The sequence below is a fragment of the Anthonomus grandis genome, chromosome 7 (assembly GCF_022605725.1).
Source record: "Anthonomus grandis grandis chromosome 7, icAntGran1.3, whole genome shotgun sequence".
NCBI lineage: Eukaryota > Metazoa > Arthropoda > Insecta > Coleoptera > Curculionidae > Anthonomus > Anthonomus grandis.
Window position 1 is genome coordinate 16,292,726 of NC_065552.1, and position 18,740 is coordinate 16,311,465.

Here is an 18,740-nt window from a genome sequence, read left to right on the forward strand (position 1 = left end):
AGAATGACCTGGAAAATATTTTCAAGTTTCTAAAATGGCCGCTAGGGGGCGCAACTGCAGTTAGTCAGTTTTTTAGTCAGTAAAAACAATTAGTCATTTGTGTCAGAAAGCCGAAAAAAGCCCTCTAGCGGCGAGATGTAAAACTAAAAAAACATGAAATATAATAATATTCGTAGCTTAATAACAGCTCTTTTCAACTAGCCCAAGTTTGATAAAATCGGCTAAGGCGTGTTTAGTATACAGGGTGTGTTTTAAGCCAACTTTTGAACACCCTCCATCACTTTATTTTTAGAGATACTGCAAAACTATTCAAATAAAAAAGGTTCGGATTAGTCTCTACTTTGATAATCAGCTATTTTTTTGTTAGGTTAATTCAGCAAAATTTACAGAAACATCCGTTTTCTAGATTCAAGATTACAGTTGCGCCCCCTAGCGGCCATTTTAGAAACTTGAAAATATTTTCCAGGTCATTCTCTTGGCCATTTTAGTAATAAATTTTTTTATCGCAAGCTTCTACGATGAATAGTTTCCCAGATAGAGTACCTCGCATTCTTATTTGGCCACCCTGTACAAATAGAATAAAAAAAAACTTTTTTTTACAAATCAGTCTACACTTAACAGTCTACCTTCAAATAGACCCTTATTTGAAACCAAATATGCTGCGTCAATTCCGAGTCTATTTCAAAACTATGTTGTTATGGAATTTATACCGAAATTCACATTCACATTCGTTTCTCGCACGTTCGTTTCTCTCTCGAGCTCACGTAACGCCTTAAAACATTGAAAGGTTAGAATTAGATAGCATTGCGATGGATCTATGGCGTAGCCGATCGATAGTTCTAGCCTGGACACTTATCCCCGCTTCCATTGATACCTCACAACAGAAGCCGAAATCATGCGAGGCGACGACCGCATCCGATGGCAAAAATTCCACGCTGGGGCACATATTTTGCGTTGATTCGAAATAATATTTTACTGCAGTTATTATTGTAGTTTATAGTAAGATTACGCATTTAAAATTTTAAACTACCAAACTATTTTGATACTCGCTTTGAGTTTTAAAAAGAATAAACATTCGGTATTTAAATTAGGTGGGTAAATTAACAATTTTATTTTTAACTTACATTTTACAATCTTAATTTTATTTAGAATAATGCTACCTCTTGCTGCATTCCTGTTTAAGCTCAGAAAAAATGAAAATGGATTTTAATTTTTTTTTTTTGGTTTTTTTTGATTATTTTCGGAATCATTCAAATTTTCGATTTTTTAAATAAGCAACAAAAATTTGGCGTAGGTATCTTACTAATTTTGTTTTCGGCATTAACATTTTTACGAAAAAGTAATACAGCAATGCAAAAACTGTCCCATAGCAACCAAGATAACCCACAAAAGTGTCAAGAATAAGTTTTTGAAAATTTGTTTTTTTTTCGATAATCTTCAAAACCACATAAAATATAATATATATATATGCCTATATATATATTTATATATATATATATATATATATATATATATATATATATACACTTCTTTCTATCAAGTCGAGATCCGATCATATCGTGGACTACCTGAGATCCACCTGAAGCCCTTAACATATGGAAGCAATAATTCGTTAATATATTTAACAAAGTGGTTCAATTAATGGAATCATGAGAGGGGTAGATTTTTTCAACCCCTTTATATATACCATGTATATATATCAACCCGAGATCCACTAAATATATGATGAAACTCGAGATCCGACCTTGTATATCATTAAAGTCGCCGCATAACGCGAGATCCAACGATGTTGCCAGATTAAATATTGCCATTTTGTAAAACAAAATTAGGTTTTGTTAACCTTTTATGTTTACCTATAAACTATTTCTGTATTATTACAAATGGAAACTATAGAAGAACGTAGATTAACAACGAAAAACTAAGAAGTAATCAAAGAGGTCTATACTGTGACGATAATGTAGCTGACGATAATTCAGTAATTTAAACAGAAAATAGGACTATATTTTAAAAATCTTCCGCTAATATTTTATATTTCATTACGGCTATATGTATTAGATAGGTGTGCCACAATATTAAGGGAAGAGGTCGGATCCCATAAAAGTCTATGTGTTCGGGTTGATGATTTTTTTTTCTTAATGAAAGCAAACTAAACAAACTACTAATTTCTTTTTTTTTTAAATTAGTTAAATATACTAATCTCGTAAATCTGTGATATTTTGGTTATTGGTTCATTTCTTTCATAGAATATTAGGTATAATTCTTTATGGTAATTAAGGATTACCGTGAAAATAAGGAATATTATTGGCTTATTCCTATAGGGCCTATATGCCTTATGGCTATATTGGCCTATATGAAGTAAATTTATATGGCGACTCATTTATTGATGTAGCTTGATTTTTCATTGTATTTATTACTCGTAAATTGACTTCTTTAGAATCTTCTTCTAATAATAAGTTATTTGCAAGATTTTAGATTAATTTTTTTCTAAATTATACTCTAAAAATAATATTTTTCTCACAAAAAAATTGGCCAATCAGAATAAAAGATATCGAATCATGAGTAGTCTTGTTTTAGAAATGTTATATATTAGAAATTACATACTGGAAGTTTAAATATTTTAATTTTTGCTGATATTAGTTATTATGTGTTTTGATAATTACGTGTGTAAATTATAAAAATACCTTAATTAATTTTAAAGTAATAGAAAAAAAACAAATGTCACAATCCTTGAAATGTTAGCATTTTAAGTAATAGCCGGGATTTAGGACGATAAATATTCTACTCTAACAATACTTTTTTACACGTTTTCGAATTATCGAATTGAAATTGAAGTTGGTCTTTTATTATTCCACCGTCTTCGAGAAAATATGTACTTTTCTGATTAATTCATAACATTATAATAATAGGCGTTAATAACTAATAGGCGTTATTCAGCATTTAAGTCAATTGAAGAAGTATTTTGTCACAATTTTGATGACGTCACAGAATGCAATTTGAGATTATCGACTTAGGTGTATTTTCAGTCCCGTCGAGTCGAGATTATTATATGGCATAAGGTTTTGGGGTTTGTGTAGTCAGCACTCTCTTCTTGGCTTTTCAAAAGTGTGTTAGTTTTAAGGAGAAGATTTTGTATATTGCTGCTAATTTAGTATTGCAAATGCCCCATTCTACGTTGATTAACAAATCAATCATGTATAAAATTAAAATCTGTAATCGTTTACTGGAACACATTGAACAGCGCTTTTCTCTTTTCTTTAAGCTATTTCGGAAGAAGGTCTGTAATTTTCTCCTTTGTAGTGTTTACAATAATCTGAATGAGTTTTATTGTGATAACATTTAAATATGATTGATTCCTTTGAAATGTTTGTATTTTTATTATTTTCATTAAATTTAACACCTTTAAGAGTTTTTTAAATCAATTTTTTATTTCAAAACTTCAGTCTACTTATTTTCAATGGATTTATACTATGTGTGCTTTGAAAGAATACCTTCTGCTGGCCGAGCAAAATGGAGGTTGTTATTTTTAATTAAATTACAAAATACAAGAAAGATATTCATATTAATTGCATTGCTACTGACTAACAGGTTCTCTATTCAAATATTTAGACATCAAGATTATTCAAACTTCGTTGTGTGTTCTAGTTTCCTCATCACATGATAGTTATTGTTTCGATTCTCTAACTCTGAGTTTAGTGTATCGTAAATATTTTAAATTAACAATCCAGTTGAAACTTTTAAATAATTAACACTTATATTTACAGAGATACAGGTAATTAAAATGATTGGTTATATAGTGCATTTACGATGAAAGGAACAGATTAATTTTATATTAAGATATTTTTTTCTTCTTTTTTTTATTTGGATGCATCGAGTAGTGTTGTCACTTGGGCATTTTTTAAATAAACATTTTAAAGAAATAAATTATATTTTATACAAGGTGCCAAGTAGAAACTAAGGCGTCACCCTTCATTTTTCTAAATGGAATATCATGATATTTTACAATTCTATGATATATTTTGAATACTTTTTGTATAGCATACCATATATCTAAAGAAACATAAGTAATTAAAAAATCAAAATTAATTCTAGATTTATTGCGACTACTGCTCGTTTTAAATTCTTTCATAGACTAAATACTAATGATTATTTAGAAATATTTAGCTGTTTTGCTTGTTTTGTATAGGATAGTTTACATATGTTTTCCTTAAGATAAGGAGCATGTAAAGCGGTTTTTTTTATATTCGATGAACCGTCCTTTTTGTCATGCTGCCTTCTTTTTTCATAAAGCGTATTCTTTTTTTTTTCTTTTGACAAATAAACGATTTGTATTGTAATATTTAATTTGTTGTCCATTTGATTCAATACGTCCTTTGCAATGGAAATTTTAGTTACAGGGGTCTCAAGTTAACACGTTAACCCAACTCACGTTAACAGGGAAAATTGCAGATATTGGGCAACCGAAAGTCCTCATTTGACCCAACAATATCACATACAGTGCCCTCATAAATTTAATATGTGGGCAAGTATTGTGAAATATCGAATCTTTGCACCCTTTTTTTTCGGAGATACAATACAACGGAAAGCGCTACTGAGACTTTCTATAGTTTGAACTTATCCCTGCTTTAGTTGTTTTATTCCTTGATCCACAAGAGGCTGACATACCTAGTAACGAGCGAGATATGGTTTCAACAAGACGGGGCACCTCCTCACTTTGCCATTGCTGTTCGACAATTTCTGGATGCAACTTTTTCTAACAAATGGTGGCCACCCGATGTAACCCCATTATATTTTTTTAATAGGGATATTTGAAATCCCAACTTGATGTGAATAGACCAAATAATATTGATGACTTAAAGCCAAGAATTTAACAAGAAATTAGACTTGTCGATCGAAAATGCATTGAATTGACAAAAAATTGAACATCAGTTGAAATAAATATTGTATAAAGTTTAATTTTTTAATAAGGTATGTTTCACTAGTCTATTACGTCAAATTTCACAAACCGCTGACTTTTATGGTGTGCTATGCAAAAAGTATTCAGGGTATATCGTAGAATAATTGTAAAATATCATATACAGGGTATTCCATTTAAAAAAAATTAATGTTGACGCCATAGTTTCTACTTAAGGTACCCTGTATAGAAAATGTTTATTGAAAAAAGACAATGCTAATCGACATGTCCGAAAAATAAAAGAAAGAAAAAATACCTGAATTTTAAATCGTGAATGAACTATATACATAAATGATTGTTTAGACATAAATAATTGGTTTAAAATTATCTTAATGGCGGTCACTTCCAGCATTTGATAAAATAAATTTTAGGAATATGCAATATAATTTATTAATTTCTGTTGCAATAAAGTATTATAATTATTATTTAAACATAATTATTTCGTAAACAGTTGAAGATAGGTAATATTTATAAAACATGTACAAAATTATTCGGTGAATTTGAAAATGCAAAAATATACAAGAAGTTTCATTTAAGGAAAAAAAATATCTCAAACTTGTTCAAAATATGTTTGATTCCAAAATATAATTCTCTATCTAAAAGAATTTTAGGAATTATTACCTAAAAGAATTATAGGATTTTTATATTTTTGTTTATCAACTTACAAACTTAATAATAAGTTGAATCAGATGGATATTCATGTTTATGTTTTGTATTTTTTAAAAAACTTAATATCTTTGTTTTAAAAGAACTTATCTCTTTCTTGCTACGTATACAAATATCGTGAGAATCGAATATCGTCAGAAATGCATCTGGGCAAACAAACAGATTCGAGATCTCATCTTGTGGAGAAAATATACTCATTTTAAATTTCCACTGTGATGAGTCAGCGTAGTGGCCAATGAGCAACATTTTAGATTGCTTTAAGAAATATTTTAAACTTCAAAAATTGCTAAACTCTGCCAAACACCTCACCTCCAGTTAACCTCACTTTGATATGTCATAATGTGAACCTCCATCGTGTGACACATCGTTGTAAGCAGCATGTAAAATGTTTATTCAACAGTGTCCAAAAAAAATGTGTGGTAATAAAAGACATTTTATTAACTTAAACTTTAGTAGGCCAAATGGTTACTCTCATTGTGTCACACATTATTTTAAATGGCAAACACTTTTCCATTTTACTACGCCAAAAAAAAAAATTGGATGCAAGTTGAAGCGATTTACAAGTAAAAATGTATGGTAATAAACTGTTCATTAAGTCCAAATAGTCCATTTTTTTGAAAATACAATATATCCTTGAATCGTCCAATCTTTGGAAAACCAAGTGGATATCTTTTGATAAAACAATTTGTATTTACAACAAGATCCCCCGCACTACGCTTTGACAATTCGAGAGTAGCTTAATAAACAGTTTCCAGGGATGTGTATTGATAAAGGAGCGAATAACTCGCTAATATAGAGAAATTAGCGGACAAACACTTGCCAATGTTCGTGAGGAATTTCAAAACAGACGTTATTAGTGTCTCGCGAATGACAGAACAGATTTTGAGCACTTAATAAAATAAATTCTGTGAACTGATTAAGTTGTTTTTTTAAGCACCTTTTCACACCTTACTCTTTATAAGTCTATAAACTTACATTTTTATACACGACTATAGGATACCCATATGACATACCAAAGTATGACTTCGATAAATATTCACTATTACCAGACATTTTAGCTCATTATTCGCTGGTACTTCAATCGATTTAATTTTTTTGGCACTGTTGAATAGACATTTTAATGCTGCTCACAATGATGTATCACACGATGGGGATTCCCATTTGATGTATCAAAGTGAGGTTAGCTGGAGGTGAGGAGGTAATTGACAGAACTTTGTCAAATATAAAATTAAACGTCAAACCTCTATATCAAGATTGACGTGTGTTATTTTTTAAAGAAGTGTTAAAAAGAAAATGAGAATATTCTAACATAAGTGTTCATTTTTTGCCGTATTTACTTGATCTCTATCACAACCCATCTAATGGTAAATTGACTTTATTTTATTTAAAATTTTCTAATTTTAAACATACCATAAAAAAATTAAATTTTTAATTTTGGAAAAGAGCGCTATGAATAAGCTAAAAATGTTAAACTTGGGTCAGTCTACATACAATTTGACATTTCAAATTTTGTTAATTTCTTTCTCTGCAGTTATTTGTTGGCGGATTCTAATAAAAGCTGCAGCGTATAAGTTAAAAATGTTTTAACAGTTAATTTTTTTGACGTTATGCAAAGAAGTTCTAGTTTAGAGAATCAAAGTTTATTTCCTCTATTTATACTTTTATCACCTGCTTAAAGACATTAGTCATGCTGGTCTGATGGATCTCGTCTTAATCGTAATATACTTTAGAAAACGCTGGCAACTAAAAATAATAATTTATGTCCCTATATATTGCAAATCATCAAGTTCAAGACAAAGCTCATTTTCTAATGCCCCATAAAAATCCGCGCCTGCAGTTAAAAAATAATTCATCAACGTTGCCGCGATTGACGGATCTCGTCTTAACTGAAATACAGCATACAGAGGAAGGCGGCTCGAGCGCCACCTAGAGATTTAGGACGGAACACATGTTAGTATATAATATACATAATCGTGCCAAACGAGATCCGGACAATTTTTTGAAAAAAGTCGTTTTAGACCTTTAGCATTCAAATGCGACCTATATACACGTGTTACAAGGCGAGATCCGAAAACGGATCTCATCTTGAAAATCGGATCTCTGGTTGTTGATCGTATAACAAAAATGGATCTCAGCTTGTAATCGGGATATATATATATATATATATATATATATATATATATATATATATATATATATATATATATATATGGTCAAGCCCAAAACTATTTAATACTACAAATCTCCAAAGGGCTTCAAATTTGCACCATATTCCCCTAGTCCTTGGACGCCAGACATAACAACGGCGATCGAAGCGCACCTGTGTTGTAATGTGACTTTTTACGCGGGTGGCGTCTTGTGTGTGACCTAATTAGTATTAATTCATTCTCGGTCTTCAATAGTCAGAGACGTCGGTCTAATTTAGCCGGCCGTGCAAGACATTCGCACACTCGTCGTAATTCATAACTCGGTAAAGACTCCAAGCCATTCCGGGGTGCTTTAGATTGTCGGGTTAATTTGACATTTTACATTTAATCATTTTATTACACCTTTGTCGTTTAAGTAACTGTAAGAAGTAGTTAGTTCGGGTTGTAATAAATGTGAGCTATCGAAATTTATACCAGCAGTCATTCTTTTCCGTCTCCTTATATGGGTGGAAAGTCACTAATCCCCACCATATTTTATGGTCTTTCGAGCCAGATGGTAGTTTTATGGTCCTTCGTCGTCATTTTTGTACGTGAAAAAGCCATTATTTCACGGAAACCGGGAAAACACTGACTTTTCTGGGACATTTATAGACAGTGTCGTGATTGCAGTGTTGCCAGGACAAGCCATTCGTCCTCGCGCCGCGACATTTAAGACATTAAAGACATTGTGTTTGTGCTGGAATAAAGTGCCATTTTTAGTGCCAGCATGGCAAAACTGTAAGTCTGTTCCATTTATTTACGTACTAAGTGAATCTGTGCCTCCTCTCGTCGTTCATTCCTTAGTCTATCTCTATCCTACAGCTTACAAGTTTTATTAGCTTTATTAAGCCAAGCATTAGTCAGTCATTAAGTAAAACTGATGTGCAGAAGTCATTTGTTGCATTTTAACAGTCATTTTAGCCAGTCATTTAAGGCAAAGTAATTTATTTAAGTCATTTTAAATAAAGCCATTTTTAAAACTGTCGTTTTGACATACTGTCATTAAATCTTAAAAACTATTTAATTTAGACATTTTTTATTAAATAGTCCAGTCAAAATGGCAGCTGAAGAGCAAGAATCGAGGCTTACTTGTTTAAAAAATACAAGGGAATCCTACAAAGCAAAATTAGCTAATTTTACGAAGTTCGTGGGGGATTTTAATCCTAATGTCAAGTCAATCGAGGAGTTACAGATCCGCATAGAAAAGATTGACAAAACCTATAATGATTTTGATGAGGTTTCGACTGATTTAGAGATTTTGGACACAAGTTCTACTAAAATTAAAAATCACAGAAAGGAAAGGCAGGCATTTGAATCTGAATTTTATGATTCTATGGGTAAAGCCAGAAAATTTATTTTGCAGTCATTACAGCAAACTCAAACGCAGCAACCAGCTTCAAATGTCTCACCTTCACCTCAACATTTTACTGTCCAAGATCGCATTCATTTACCACCCATTAATTTACCTACTTTTGACGGGTCACGGGAAAATTGGTCGCAATTTCATGACGCTTTTAAGGCCTTAATACATGAAGACAATAAAACGCCCAATAATACCAAATTAAGGTACCTTAAGGGTTGTTTAACGGGCTCAGTAAAAGGCATTATTGAACACTATGAAACCACGGACGATAACTACCTGATTGCTTGGGATTTGCTTTGTAACAGGTTTCAAAATAACCGCATAACGGTTAACCATCATTTAAAGTCATTATTTAATTTGCCATTAATTTCGGTAGGCAAATATCCGAATAAAATAAATTTAAGAAACCTTTTAGACGAATTGCAACGTCATATGCGTTCTCTAAAAAATCTTAAACAACCCACAGACAGTTGGGACACATTAATCATTTATTTGGTTACCACCAAGCTTGATTTTCAAACAAAAAAAGAGTGGGAACAACATGTCACGAATATTTGCCCTTCAACAGAAGAATTCCCCTCTTATAGTCAATTTGTGTCATTTCTTTCTAATAAATGTCAATTATTAGAGTCCTTAGAAAATCAAGATCAGGTGCAACCACATAAACAAGTGCCTTACAACAGTCATTCCAATCATTTTAAAAATAAGGCAGAAAAATATGACAAGAAATTTTCTCATTTTGCTTCCAATAATAAAAAATTCGCGTGCTATTTTTGTAAAAAAGGCCATTTAATTTACAATTGCAGCGACTTTTTAAAATTGTCTCCTAAAAAACGTGAAGCAGAAATACGAAAATTAAATTTGTGCATTAACTGTTTTAAAAATGACCATACAGAAGAAAAAAATTGCCCTTCTGCTAAATGCAAATTATGCCATAAAAAACACAATACTCTTTTACATTACGACCCAGCAAGTCAATTCCAGGAATTTCAGCAAGGTCCTAGTCAAGTCTCGACCTATTGCGAATCGTCACAAATACCGCCGCAAGTGATGGCAACAGCGCATAGTGATGCTCCCGCGGAAAACTTAAACGGTTTTTCTTTCTCAGGGTCAACGACGGACCGCGGCAATACGCAAAATATCTGTCGTCAAACTTTGCTTTCTACGGCCGTTATTTTTATTGGCTCAGTAGGGGAACGCGGAGTGATTAAAGCTAGATGCATTTTAGATTCGGGTAGTATGAGCAATTTTATTACTACGGCGCTGGCAAAACGGTTAGGTGTCAGTTTAGAAAGACCACAAACATCTGTGACAGGTGTAAGTGGCTCTGCTATTAATATTCGGGGTCAGATAAAGGCTAGAATAGGGTCTACTTTAAATAATTTTCAATCCACATTGGATTTTTTGGTGGTTGATAAGATCACAGGCAATATTCCCTGTACATCATTTAATTTAATTGATTTTAAATTGCCAAAAAATGTAGTTTTAGCGGATCCTACATGTCATATTCAGGGGGGTATTGATGCTCTTTTAGGCGCAGACATTTTTTACGAGCTTTTATGCAATAATAAAATTTATTTAAGCAGGAATGGGCCAATTTTATGTGAGACAAAACTAGGCTATGTTTTGTCAGGGTCATTAAACACAGAGAGAGATATTCGTGAAAACTATTGCAATTTTACTTCTCATGACACTTCCGATATTCAAGGTCAGTTAGAGCGTTTTTGGCATATTGAGGAGTGCCAGACGGCTCCTAAAATATTTTCTAAGGAAGAAAAGGAAGTAGAAGAGCATTTTATTCAAAATACTAGGCGCGATGTTAACGGTCAGTTCATCGTAAAGTTACCGCTTCGTGATAAGTTTACAGACCTCGGAGAATCCTATGATATGGCATTAAAACGGTTTTATTCGCTAGAGCGTAGGCTTAACAGAGAGCCAGAGTTGAAAAAACTTTATTCTGAGTTTATGTCAGAGTACATAGAAATGGGTCACATGTCATTAGTCCTTGACTCAGAAATAAGTACGCCAAATATCTGTTATTATTTGCCGCATCACGGGGTACTTAAACAATCGAGTTTAACCACGAAGTTGCGTACAGTTTTTGACGCCAGTGCGAAAAGCAGTTCAGGCTTATCCTTGAACGACGTGCTTAAGGTAGGACCCGTAGTACAGGATGATTTATTTTCTGTATTGACGCGTTTTAGGAAACATAACTACGTGGTGTCTGCTGACATAGCAAAAATGTTTAGGTGCGTGTCGGTTGATCAAGGTCAAAGAGATCTGCAGCGCATTATTTGGCGGCCTGACTCCTCAGACATTTTAAAAATTTATCGGCTTAATACCGTTACCTATGGACAGGCTTGCTCATCGTTTTTGGCCGTTAGATGCTTATACCAAGTGGGGGTTGAAAGCGAGGAAACATTCCCTTTGGCAGCGCGAGCAATAAAAAGAGACTTTTATTGTGATGATTTTTTATCTGGTAGTGATACCATTGATGGCTGCATTAGATTGCGAAGGGAAGTTTCTGACCTTTTAGAGAAAGGTTCATTTTTATTGCGTAAATGGGCATCTAATGACCCAAGCATCCTGCATGACGCCGAGACACACGACATTTTTCAATATATCATTAATAATGAGGAATTAAAAACTTTGGGCATTTGGTGGGACACAAAGTTAGATCTTTTAGGATTTTCTTTAGACTTTGAAATCCCACAGTTCATTAAAGTTACAAAACGGGCAATTTTGAGTATCATTAGTAAGTTGTTTGACCCATTGGGACTAGCAGGCCCAGTTCTCATCCAAGCAAAGCTTATTTTGCAGGACTTATGGAAGTTAGCGCTTTCTTGGGATGAGGCTGTACCTCTAAACATTAGAGAATCATTTTTAAATTTCTGTGAAGAATTAAAGTCATTAGCTAGGGTTAAAATACCTCGACAGGCCATTTTAAAGAACAATGTGAATTTACAAGTTCACGGGTTTTGCGATAGCAGTGAGAAGTCATATGGCGCATGCATAATGCTTCGTTCAGTCGATTCTTTAGGGAATTGTAATGTTTCACTACTGTGTGCAAAGGCTCGCATTGCTCCATTAAAGACCCAAACATTGCCCAGACTTGAGCTCATGGGAGCTGTAATTTTAAGTCGTTTAATGGACAAGTCCGTTAAGGCTTTAGAAATTGAGTTGTCCGAGTCTAGCATTTTTTATTGGACAGACTCAACTATTGTGTTGTGCTGGTTGCACTCTGAGCCATCTAATTTAAAGAGTTTTGTAGCGAATAGAGTGGCAGAGGTGCAACAGCTGACAAACATTAATCAATGGCGACACGTCAGAACGCATGATAACCCTGCCGACATTATTTCTAGAGGGGCGACGCCGATTGCTCTTTTAAAAAATCGGTTGTGGTGGGACGGACCTCATTGGTTGGCTTTAGAGCCTCATTTGTGGCCTAAAGACCTACATGTTCATGAAACTAAGGTCACTGACCTGCCTGAAAAAAGAAAAGATAAAAATGTGTCACTTTTGACAGCCTATTTTGAAGATTCAGATATTTTTGTCAAATTTTCATCTTTTCCTAAACTCCAGAGAGTTTTTGCCTACATTTTGCGTTTTATTAAAAATTTAAAATTTAAAAGGCAAAATCGACTAGACGAGGTTCAAGTCGGACCACTTACAGTACAAGAATTTAAAGACGCACTTTTAAAACTGACGTTCATAGCGCAAAGTCAAATGTTTGCGTTAGACATTGAACATTTACACAGAAACGGGACAGTCAGTAAGAAAAGCAAGATTTTAAGTCTAAATCCCTATCTAGATAAATGTGGTTTATTAAGAGTAGGGGGGCGAATTAAAAATTCAGATCTAAGTCACGATCATAAACATCCCTTGCTTATTAAAAATAAACACCCATTTTCTTTACTTGTCATTCAGTATGAGCATATACGGAACTTTCACGCCGGTGCTCAAGCGACATTATATGCTGTTAGGCAAAGGTTTTGGTTAGTTAATGGGAGAAACTCCGTCCGCGCATTTATACGAAGTTGCGTAACTTGTTTCAAGGCAAATCCCACGCCTAATGTAGTCAATCAAATGGCAGATTTGCCGGAGCGCAGGGTAGTACCTGCCCGCGCGTTTCTTAAAAGCGGCGTAGATTTTGCTGGACCTTTCCTTATAAAAAACAGTAAAAACCGAAATAGACAAATGATTAAATCATATCTTTGCTTATTCATTTGTTTAGTGACTAAAGCTGTGCATTTTGAAATATGCACCGATCTTTCTAGTGAGACATTTCTCGCAGCATTAAAACGATTTATATCGCGAAGAGGTATTTGCCAATCTTTGTTATCGGACAACGGTAGTAATTTTATAGGTGCCCGTCGCGAACTGCGTGAGATATACCAATCATTGCAAAAATTACATAAAGATGAACACATTTTAAATTTTCTCAGGGAAAATTATATAAATTGGGAATTAATCCCACCGCGAGCACCACACTTCGGTGGTATCTGGGAAAGCGCTGTAAAGTCAGCAAAATACCATTTAAAGAGAGTTGCAGGAGATGCGCACTTAACTTTTGAGCATTTTTACACGTTGGTGACTGAAATTGAAGCTATCCTAAACTCCCGTCCTATAATTCCTCTTTCCTCAGATGTTACCGATTTACAAGTCCTCACGCCTGCTCATTTCCTGATTGGAGGTGCATTAAAGACAATTCCTGATAAAGACTTTTGTGAAGTTCCCATTAATCGGTTGAGCCACTATCAAAGAATTCAGAAGATGTACCAACAATTCTGGCGGCGCTGGAAAAACGAATACTTGTCCAACCTTCAACAAAGGGCTAAATGGCAAACAGGGAGTGACAAAGCTCTGAAGGTGGGCACAATGGTCATCCTCAAGGAGGACAACACACTGCCTATGCATTGGCCTCTAGGCAGAATCACGGAGCTATTTCCTGGCAAAGACGGATTTGTTAGGGTTGTCAATGTTAGAACCAAGACCGGCACTTTTCGAAGGCCAACCTCTAAAATTTGTATTCTACCCTTACCCGACGAAGACAACCATCCGTAACCAGATTAAGACTGTGTCATCGAGATGTCATGGTGTTGAAAGTCTGGAGCCTTTCAAGAGGGGCGAGATATGGTCAAGCCCAAAACTATTTAATACTACAAATCTCCAAAGGGCTTCAAATTTGCACCATATTCCCCTAGTCCTTGGACGCCAGACATAACAACGGCGATCGAAGCGCACCTGTGTTGTAATGTGACTTTTTACGCGGGTGGCGTCTTGTGTGTGACCTAATTAGTATTAATTCATTCTCGGTCTTCAATAGTCAGAGACGTCGGTCTAATTTAGCCGGCCGTGCAAGACATTCGCACACTCGTCGTAATTCATAACTCGGTAAAGACTCCAAGCCATTCCGGGGTGCTTTAGATTGTCGGGTTAATTTGACATTTTACATTTAATCATTTTATTACACCTTTGTCGTTTAAGTAACTGTAAGAAGTAGTTAGTTCGGGTTGTAATAAATGTGAGCTATCGAAATTTATACCAGCAGTCATTCTTTTCCGTCTCCTTATATGGGTGGAAAGTCACTAATCCCCACCAATATATATATATATATATATATATATTTATATGGCATATTCTTTTACAAGTAAATAATGTGCAACTTTGGGGTAGACGAATTTGAAACACCGTTTATGTATATTTTTCCAATAAAATAAATAATAAAAAATATTTAAAACATTTATCATATACCTAAAAATACGTAATAATAAAAAATATATTATCTTGTAAAATGTAAAATATTAGGTCCCGCGGTATCTCCACTTAGTCGTTCCACTGTACGGCGTGCGCCACCAAATCTCGGCTTCAATTTTGACGCCACGAAACCAGTGTCACGGCTAGAACTCTCGATCGGCTACGTCTATGGGCAGTTTGTTTGCTTGCAGCATCTCCATAAAAACAATAATATTCCTCTTTAATAAAATATGATAATTAAGAAGTGAATATTCAAAGTTAAATAAATCCAGATAACGTATATTAGAGAAAATGGCGATGTTGTTGCAACGCCGCTCGATCGCATTAAGCACTGTTCAGAGTGGGAGCGACGAGCGACGCGACGAAAGTAAAACAACCTAATGTTACTAAATAGAAGCATTCAGAGTGAGAGCGATTAGCACGGCGACGTAACGCGACGCGACTGCGACGAAAACAAACGGAATTGTTTTGCTATTGCGATTTGGCGCGATTAGTGGCCCTTATTAACCCCTATAAACTGTTTATCTATGATTAGTGGTTAATATGGCTTCAACAGAGGAGAACGTTTCTGAAGTTTTGATTGCAAAAATTTAAGTATGACCTGCACTTTGGAACACAAAACTGGCGTCATAGACATTTAAGGGATAAACTTTATACTTTTTTTCTTAGAGGTGGGAGAGATTTTGGGATTATCAAATAAGTAAAAAAACACTAGTATAACTTAGAAATTATTTTCTTAATTTTAAGTTACAAAATTTATAAATTCTCCTCGGCAAAATACTGTTTAAATGAATTTCGAATGTTTATCGCCGTATTAGCTGCTCTATTATTTCGAACTGTCATTCTTGGGTTTAAGTTTATATTGTTTTGTTTATTCTCTAGAACACATGCGCATTTAATAACATTAATAGCGGTTTGTTCTTTAAGTAAAATACTTGTATCAAAAATTCTAAATTTTTGATATAATATACCAAATGCATTTTCAATGCATTTTCGTGCACATGAAAGACGGTAATTGAAACGTTGCTTTTCATTATTGAAAATTCCATTTCTTGGTCTTGGATACGGTCTCATTAGATAGGTTTTTAGCGGATATGCCTCATCACCTATCAGGACATTTGGTATAATAATATTAGAATTTGGCAATGCTCGGTCTGGAGGTACATTTAGTCCATTTGTCTCTAACAAACTGTAAAGTATCGAAGACTGAAAAACATCACCGTCACTTTCAGATCCTTTTGCACCCACTTTTATAGTGATAAATTTTTTGTTAGCATCGGCAACCGCTTGTAGTCCGACAGTTGGCAGTTGGCAGTGCTTTCCGTCAATAGATCCAAAACAGTTGGAAAATTCCACAATGCATTGTATTCTTCGATTATTGTTTTACTTATTATTAACTGCTCTTGACTAGGAAATGGCATGTAATCTCCTTGTAATTTTCCCCAAATAATGGCACTTGTTTCCTTTACGATCTCAGAAGCTATGGAGTATCCAACTCTAAATTCGTGTCCCAAATGTTTATAGGTGGTTCCCGTGACAAGAAATCTGTAATAAAAATTAAAGCTGAGTGAGTCGCATGATTATATTTTTATACTAGCGCCCACTTAATATGCGACAAAGATGCTTATATGTTTTTATTTTTTTCTCTTAGTTTCACTTATTCTTGTTGTTTAAAGAAAGCATTTTTCTTTTATGTATCTACAATTTTATCTATTTTTTCACTCAATTTCTTTTTATGTCCTATATCGATAAAATGTTTTAATACTCTTTGTTTCGTACGTTTTCAGTCTAAGAAAGATCTAGTAAAAACATCGCAAAACAAATAAGAACTTCTATTTATTTTGCTGTCCGAATTCCCATTATTTTATTTACTATAGAATGGTAATGCTTAAGAACTAATAGATGTAAAATTATTTTAAAGGAAACTGTAGCCGCTTGAAAAAAAAAGCCGAGTTGAAAAAAATTCCAAAATCTCGTTCTGGAGATGGAGCCAGCAACTTTTCGTCTTCTTGGCCATATTTTCATATGTTGTCGTTTTTAAAAGATATGACTCCGGCCACCAAATATGGGAACTTATCTTCTTCCCAGCATAAAAATAAGGATAATTCTGAAGTTGACGAGGACTCAGAAACCCAATCCAATTTTGATCCAAGATCTCCGGATCCGGTATCAGAATCATCAGCGTCGCAACCTGTGACCAGACCATCATCTTCGGCTTCTTCTAAAACGACCAAAACGAACAGAAAAAGGCAGTTTGACACCAAAGAAGACCGTTTTTTTGAACTTGAAAACAAGAAGCTGCAGCTCTTATCCCAAACCTTGGTTCAAGATCCACCTGTAGCAGCTCCAGAATGTGATGATTTCATTTTTTTTTAAAGTCTGATACCATATATGAACAAATTTCAACCGATCCAAAACTGAAAATAAGAAATAAAATCCAGCAAATCATTATAGACGAAATGTCGGGCACCGAAACCTGGAAACCTGAACCACAACAAACCCATTCTGGCAACAATTTTTAACACCACTGCAGCCGCTATATCTTAATAATAGCATTATTCAAGAGAGTACCACATCAGCATTTCCACCGGAATTTTCTAATTACCCATATACATAATCAATAAGTAAGTTCCCGATATATGTATCTATGTAGGTAATACATTTATATTTTGTATATTGTGTATATTTTGTTTAAGTTGTTTCTTTTATTGCTTAATAAGAATTCATGTTTTTTTTTGTTAAATATATTTTTATATACGAGTAGGTACATTTAAATGTTTTTTTCACTTACCTTATAGCAATGACAAGTCGTTCTGCAGGTGATATGTAGCGGCTTCTGACGAAGTTTGTTTGTGTCTTCTCCAGATAAGGACCAACGTTTTTCATCAAATTATCAAACGTTTCGATGGACATTCTCAGGTAGTTCCAAAATCAGTCTGGATATTTTCTTAATTTATAGTACAGATGGTGAAATTCACCAAACCTATATCTTTCCCTATTTATGGGGTGAATTCCTACTTTTTTGTTTAACCATTTAAACTTATAATAGGGCGTGTCCACTAACAAAAACAAACGAACTGCTTTCGTTGGAGCCATTTTATGAACTGATGATTTTAAATTTGTAATTTTATTAAATTTTCAACGCGTCGCGTCGCTCCGTCACTCTGAATTACTAACCGCGATGCTCGTCACAACGCTATCGCGACGCGACGCTCGTCGCTCCCACTCTGAACAGTGCTTTATTGATTCCACCAACACAAGTAATCTTTACCAGTGACGTCGTCCAAAAATATTTACGTGATAAATATTTATTATTAATAGATTATTCTTTAAATTATAAACAAGATTACCTTTTATAAACTGTTTATACGTTTTTTAACGTACTTCATTAGAGTAAAGGTACTTACCTAATAAAAAGCATTTTTATGCAAATTAAATATTTTATATTTATTATAGATTTCTTAATAATAATAAGTTTTTATTATTCTACGTTTATGACGACGGGTGTCCCTAGATATGATGTTATGACAATATCGGTATTTACTTGTGAAAAGATAAGCTTAAATCGCCTTCTTACCATGGTGCAGCACAAAGGGCACAAGTTTTTACTATCGTAACAGTTTACAAAAACACTGAAATGACTCAACCTTTTCCTTTTTCAACTAAAAACTAAAGAAAAAACACAGAACTTCACAAATGCCGAATGTAAACGCAAAGCCGTTTGTCAAGATGACATTTCGCAAGATTACATCAGCTTTTGCCTGTGGTGTTGCCATTTCAAATTTTTTAGAAACGGTTTTAGGAATAAGAATGTTAA

The 18,740-nt window shown here is 33.9% G+C and overlaps 1 long non-coding RNA gene across 1 annotated transcript; it reads right to left on the minus strand.

Annotated features, from left to right (window-relative positions):
* Positions 1-7,833: 7,833 nt before the first annotated feature.
* On the minus strand, positions 7,834-18,740 carry LOC126738199 (uncharacterized). The gene is made up of 3 exons (XR_007661253.1): positions 17,715-18,740; positions 14,712-16,468; positions 7,834-8,183 (listed from the first exon to the last, which is right to left on the minus strand). It is a non-coding gene; the product is annotated as an uncharacterized LOC126738199 (long non-coding RNA).